Source organism: Symphalangus syndactylus, chromosome 19 (assembly GCF_028878055.3).
Source record: "Symphalangus syndactylus isolate Jambi chromosome 19, NHGRI_mSymSyn1-v2.1_pri, whole genome shotgun sequence".
NCBI classification, from domain to species: Eukaryota; Metazoa; Chordata; class Mammalia; order Primates; family Hylobatidae; genus Symphalangus; species Symphalangus syndactylus.
The window spans coordinates 45,418,094-45,424,839 of record NC_072434.2 but is presented as its reverse complement, the minus strand read 5'-3'; the positions used below and the strand labels follow the sequence as shown (position 1 = coordinate 45,424,839).

The following is a 6,746-nucleotide window of genomic DNA, read 5'->3' as shown; positions in this document are numbered from 1 at the left end:
ATCCAAGAGGAGCTCAGGTCCTCCAGGGCACGTCAGGAAAAGCCTAAATGACAGCTTTGCTGTGAGTGGATAGAATACAGCTCTCATACAGACTATTGAGTATTTGATGTTCTTCAACAATTTCATTAATCTTCAGTTGTTTTCCTCTTTGAAGTGAAAGTCTGCTACGACTTTCAAGTTTCTTTTGAAATAATTATAGATTCACAGGAAGTTGCAAAAGATACAGGGATGTCTTAGGTACTCTTCACTAATTCCAGTGGTGACATCTCACATAGCCATAGAGCATTATCAAAACCTGGAAACTGACATAGGTACAATTCAGAAAGCTTACTCAGATCGCAACCGTTTTGTATGCATTCATTTTTGTATGTGTGTATGTGTGTGCGTATGTTCTGTGCATTTTTATGTGGTGTAGATCTCTGTAACTACCACTTTGATAGCAAGATACAGAATGGTAGCTTCACCACCAGGCTCCAACTTGTGATCTTTGCGAACACTCTGACACGTTTTCCTCCACCCCTTCCCTTGGCAATCCCATAGTCTGTTCTCCATCTTTACAATTTTATTTCAATAATTTATATAAATGTAATTGTACAAAATCGTATTTGTAAAGGAAAGAAACAAGTCACAGATTGTTTTGTTAGCACTGTAAAATAGGCTTTAACATTCATTTGTTTTATGTTCTATTTGTCTCAAAAAATGCGCTTTGTTCTTTCTCATACTTTCTGATATCAGGATAGGAAATCAATACAAAACAAAACAATTCCATTCATTTTTTTTCCACAGCTTTGTTTTCACTGTTGTTTCCTAACACTTATTGTTCCATTTACTCTTTCTCTCTGTTTTCCATCACATAAAAGTAACTTTGTGTTCTTTATCTCTTCTAGGAAAACTTGGTAATGAGTCTTTAAGGTGAATCCCGGACCACCCTTGTTTTGATTTTGTGTTATGGGTGTTCTTTTGTGTGATCATTCTCACGGAGAGTCCTTGTGAAGCTGGGCTTTTCCAGTGGTTTGTCAAAATGGAAATAGATATTTAATAAACCAAACACAAAATGACCTTGCTCCAGGAATGCATCATTTCTGAGAAAACACTACCTCTTCCAACTAGAGATTGTGAATATTACTCGTATTATCCTTTACTCCCTTTTATTAAAACTGTATTTTTTTTACACATTTGTATAACTCAGATAATGCAATGTGAAACTGATTGCCTACCAATTACAATTGATGTTAACGATGCTACTGGGAGGCTGCCCCTACAGTGGCTGTGCCATGTCTAGGGACTTGCTAGCTTTGCTAAGTTACATGGGATTGCCTACGTACTAAATGGAGGTGGGGGATGGGTCCAAGGACACAGCGGCACCACCCCGCCCCGACGTGGAAGCCCCAGAGGGGGCCCCAGGCACCGCACCTGCGAGCCAGAGGTGGGCGAGTGATGGCGGACGACACTGCAGCATCCAGCGGGTCACTGACAGGGGCATGTGAACCCCAGGACCGTGGCAACAAGCACTGCCAGACGGGCCGTGGGGTGGGCTTCCGGCCCCGGACATGCCGCGACGCGAGCCGGACGGGCGGGGGGCGGGCGGGCGAGCAGGACGGTGCCGGTGCCTCGGAGGGGTGTTGGGGAGGAGGGGCACTGGAGCCGCGGTTGGCCGGACGTCGGGCCGCCACCAGGGGCGGAAGGTGAACCACGGCGACCGGGACACACTCACCCACCCTCTCCCCGGTGGACCCTTCCTACTTGCCTTCCTCCCCCCCCAACAAGCCCCCACCATCGATGACGTGTGACGATGACGATGGCACGGGGCCTTCCACCCCACCAGGGCCAACGAACCCTGCACCACGAGCTGCGTGAGGCACGAGGGAGCCCCTGAGGGAACCCCCAAGGGAAGAACCCAGATTGCAGTGGTGGCCACAGGAAGTCGGACCCAGCCGGCTCTCTTCCCTCTCTGTTTTTGTGGGTGGCGGCGCCACCTTCTCTCTCTTCCTCACAGCCGGGAGCCCCTCTTCCCCACACCACCCAACGCATGACCACACAGGGCCTGCGGGTGGAGGGGGAAGGGTCGGTCGGGCATGGCAGAAGAGGAGGGTGGACGTCTCCCGTCTGCACTTGAGGGGACAGAGGGCCCTGGCGGGCCCTGCCAGGGAACCCCTAGCCATGCACGCCGAGGAGCCCAGAGGCACCCCCAGGGGCTATTGATCGGCAAGCGATGCTCAGACAGGCATAGCCCTGGGAGGAACTCGGGCTGCAAGTGCGTTGGAAGGGTCGATGATCAGTGTGTCCTGCAATTCACATTAATTCTCACAGTTAGCTGCGTTCTTCATTGACATAGGAGCTGAGTGATCCACCACTAAAAGTCATACAAGGTCGATTTGGCGAGGGTGCGCCCAACACCGGGAGGCCCTCCTGGCACGGCACGTCCCCCAGAGGGGTTACCTCAGGCCAGCCAGTCAGACAGCAACGGGACTAGACTCCAGAGAGGGGTCGGAAGGTTTCACAACACAGGGAGGCGGTGCTGACCACGGGGGGCAAACGCAGACACCACCCCTGGGCGCCCGGGGTTTACCGCCCCCATGGCACGGGGCACACGCCACACATGCGGCATGCGCGCGATGGCACGACAGCGGTCGGGTAAAGCCCCCAACCGCATCAGCGGCGACATGCTAGTGCAGCATGGCCCCGTACGGCCGGGCGGGTGGAGTCTGTGGGGGAGGCGAGGGAGGGGCCAGGCCCCACTCAAAAGGACTCCGCCACGGGCCCAACGCACCCGACCCACGGAGAGATGGGCGACCTCCCAAGGGGTCCTTAAACCTCCACGCCAGAACGTGCTAGGTACCTGGACGGTGGGGGTGGACGAGGAGGGCGGACAGGTGTCCCGCCCCCGACCCTCGAGACGCCCTAGTGGGAAGGCTGGGGAGAGCAAGCGGGCGGGGCCAGGCCAGGTGGCACAGTGTGGCAGAGGCGACGATGGCGGCAGTGGCAGCGATGGCAATCCGGCCGGCCCCGACCAGAGGCAGCGGGATGGGGCGGAGCCGGCGGGACAGGGCGGGACGACGTCCCCAGCTTGCACCAAGATCCCCACTCTGCCGTGACATCGAGAACCACCCCTGCACCCACCGACACACACGTTGGGGCCAAGGCAGGGGACCGCACCCTGCTGTTCACCAGGCCGGCGAGCCATCCAGCCCACCCCACGACATGCACACACGCTTTCGTCCGCGCAAGCATGTCTCTCTCTCCCTCCTCTCTCTCTCGGCTCTCGGGCCGGCAGGGCCGTGCAACAAACAAAAGGCATGACCCCGCCCACGCATGCGCCACAGGAGGAACACGTCGGCCAAGGAGGAAGGACGAGGCGGCGCCACCCCGGCTTCGCTCTTCTCCGTTAATGATCATGCCACAGGTTCGCCTATGGAAACTTTTTTTTTTTTTTGAGACGGACTCTTGCTCTGTCACCCAGGCTGGAGTACAGTGGCGTGATCTCGGCTCACTGCAAGTTCCGCCTCCCGGGTTCACGCCATTCTCCTGCCTCAGCCTCTCCGAGTAGCTGGGACTACAGGCGCCCGCCACCACGCCTGGCTAATTTTTTTGTATTTTTAGTAGAGACGGGGTTTCATCGTGGCCTCAATCTCCTGACCTCGTGATCCACCCACCTCGGCCTCCCAAAGTGCTGGGATTACAAGCGTGAGCCACCGTGCCTGGCCTCACCTACGGAAACTTCTGTTACTACTTTTAGTCCCGCTAGATAGTCAAGTTCAACTGTCTTCTGAGAGCTCCGTCAGGGCCGTGGGCTGACCCCGCGGGGCCAATCCGAGGGCCTCACTAAACCATCCAATCAGTAGTAGCGATGGGCGATGTGTACAAAGGGCAGGGACTTCACTCAAGCTTATGACCCGCACTTACTGGGAATTCCTCATTCATGGGAAATAATTGCAATCCCCGATCCCCATCACAAATGGGGTTCAACCGGTTACCCATGTCTGCCACGTAGGGTAGGCACACGCTGAGCCAGTCAGTGTAGCGCGCATGCAGCCCTGGACATCTAAGGGCATCACAGACCTGTTATTGCTCAATCTCGGGTGGCTGAATGCCACTTGTCCCTCTAAGAAGCTGGGGGATGCCGACTGCTCAGGGGTCACATAACTAGTTAGCATGCCAGAGTCTCGTTCGTTATCGGAATTAACCAGACAAATCACTCCACCAGCTAAGGCCATGCACCATCACCCATGGGCTGGGTGAGTTTTCCCATGTTGAGTCAAATTAAGCCGAACTCACCACTCCTTGTGGTGCCCTTCCATCAATTCCTTTAAGTTTCAGCTTTGCAACCATATTCCTCCCGGAACCCCAAAATCCAAAGACTTTGGTTTCTTGGAAGCTGCCCAGCAGGTCATGGGAATAACGTTGCCACATTGCCAGTCGGCTTCATTTACGGTCGGAACTGTGACGGTATCTGATCATCTTTGAACCTCCGACTTTCGTTCTTGATTAATAAAAACATTCTTTTTTTTTTTTTCTTTTTTTTACTTTTTTTTTTTTTATTATACTTTAGGGTTTTAGGGTACATGTGCACAATGTGCAGGTTTGTTACATATGTATCCATGTGCCATGTTGATTTCCTGCACCCATTAACTCGTCATTTAGCATTAGGTGTATCTCCTAATGCTGTCCCTCCCCCCTCCCCCCACCCCACAACAGTCCCCAGAGCATGATGTTCCCCTTCCTGTGTCCATGAGTTCTCATTGTTCAATTCCCACCTATGAGTGAGAACATGCGGTGTTTGGTTTTTTGTCCTTGCGATAGTTTACTGAGAATGATGTTTTCCAGTTTCATCCATGTCCCTACAAAGGACACGAACTCATCATTTTTTATGGCTGCATAGTATTCCATGGTGTATATGTGCCACATTTTCTTAATCCAGTCTATCGTTGTTGGACACTTGGGTTGGTTCCAACTCTTTGCTATTGTGAATAGTGCCGCAATAAACATACGTGTGCATGTGTCTTTATAGCAGCATGATTTATAGTCCTTTGGGTATATACCCAGTAATGGGATGGCTGGGTCAAATGGTATTTCTAGTTCGAGATCCCTGAGGAATCGCCACACTGACTTCCACAATGGTTGAACTAGTTTACAGTCCCACCAACAGTGTAAAAGTGTTCCTATTTCTCCACATCCTCTCCAGCACCTGTTGTTTCCTGATTTTTTAATGATGGCCATTCTAACTGGTGTGAGATGGTATCTCACTGTGGTTTTGATTTGCATTTCTCTGATGGCCAGTGATGAGGAGCATTTCTTCATGTGTTTTTTGGCTGCATAAATGTCTTCTTTTGAGAAGTGTCTGTTCATGTCCTCTGCCCACTTTTTGATGGGGTTGTTTGTTTTTTTCTTGTAAATTTGTTTGAGTTCATTGTAGATTCTGGATATTAGCCCTTTGTCAGATGAGTAGGTTGCAAAAATTTTCTCCCATTGTGTAGGTTGCCTGTTCACTCTGATGATAGTTTCTTTTGCTGTGCAGAAGCTCTTTAGTTTAATGAGATCCCATTTGTCGATTTTGGCTTTTGTTGCCATTGCTTTTGGTGTTTTAGACATGAAGTCCTTGCCCACGCCTATGTCCTGAATGGTATTGCCTAGGTTTTCTTGTAGAATTTTAATGGTTTTAGGTCTAACATATAAGTCTTTAATCCATCTTGAATTAATTTTTGTATAAGGTGTAAGGAAGAGATCCAGTTTCAGCTTTCTACATATGGCTAGCCAGTTTTCCCAGCACCATTTATTAAATAGGGAATCCTTTCCCCATTTCTTGTTTTTGTCAGGTTTGTCAAAGATCAGATAGTTGTAGCTATGCGGCATCATTTCTGAGGGCTCTGTTCTGTTCCATTGATCTATGTCTCTGTTGTGGTACCAGTACCATGCTGTTTTGGTTACTGTAGCCTTGTAGTATAGTTTAAAGTCAGGTAGCGTGATGCCTCCAGCTTTGTTCTTTTGGCTTAGGATTGACTTGGCGATGCGGGCTCTTTTTTGGTTCCATATGAACTTTAAAGTAGTTTTTTCCAATTCTGTGAAGAAAGTCATTGGTAGCTTGATGGGGATGGCATTGAATCTATAAATTACCTTGGGCAGTATGGCCATTTTCACGATATTGATTCTTCCAACCCATGAGCATGGAATGTTCTTCCATTTGTTTGTATCCTCTTTTATTTCATTGAGCAGTGGTTTGTAGTTCTCCTTGAAGAGGTCCTTCACATCCCTTGTAAGTTGGATTCCTAGGTATTTTATTCTCTTTGAAGCAATTGTGAATGGGAGTTCACTCATGATTTGGCTCTCTGTCTGTTATTGGTGTACAAGAATGCTTGTGATTTTTGTACATTAATTTTGTATCCTGAGACTTTGCTGAAGTTGCTAATCAGCTTAAGGAGATTTTGGGCTGAGACAATGGGGTTTTCTAGATATACAATCATGTCATCTGCAAACAGGGACAATTTGACTTCCTCTTTTCCTAATTGAATACCCTTTATTTCCTTCTCCTGCCTGATTGCTCTGGCCAGAACTTCCAGCACTATGTTGAATAGGAGCGGTGAGAGAGGGCATCCCTGTCTTGTGCCAGTTTTCAGAGGGAATGCTTCCAGTTTTTGCCCATTCAGTATGATATTGGCTGTGGGTTTGTTGTAGATAGCTCTTATTATTTTGAGATACGTCCCATCAATACCTAATTTATTGAGAGTTTTTAGCATGAAGGGTTGTTGAAT

At 49.5% G+C, this 6,746-nt stretch overlaps 1 non-coding gene across 1 annotated transcript; it reads right to left on the bottom strand.

The window, feature by feature from the left end:
* Window positions 1-2,210: 2,210 nt before the first annotated feature.
* LOC129458994 (5.8S ribosomal RNA) lies at window positions 2,211-2,362 on the bottom strand. Its single transcript, XR_008649820.1, has one exon. It is a non-coding gene; the product is annotated as a 5.8S ribosomal RNA (ribosomal RNA).
* Window positions 2,363-6,746: the final 4,384 nt, after the last annotated feature.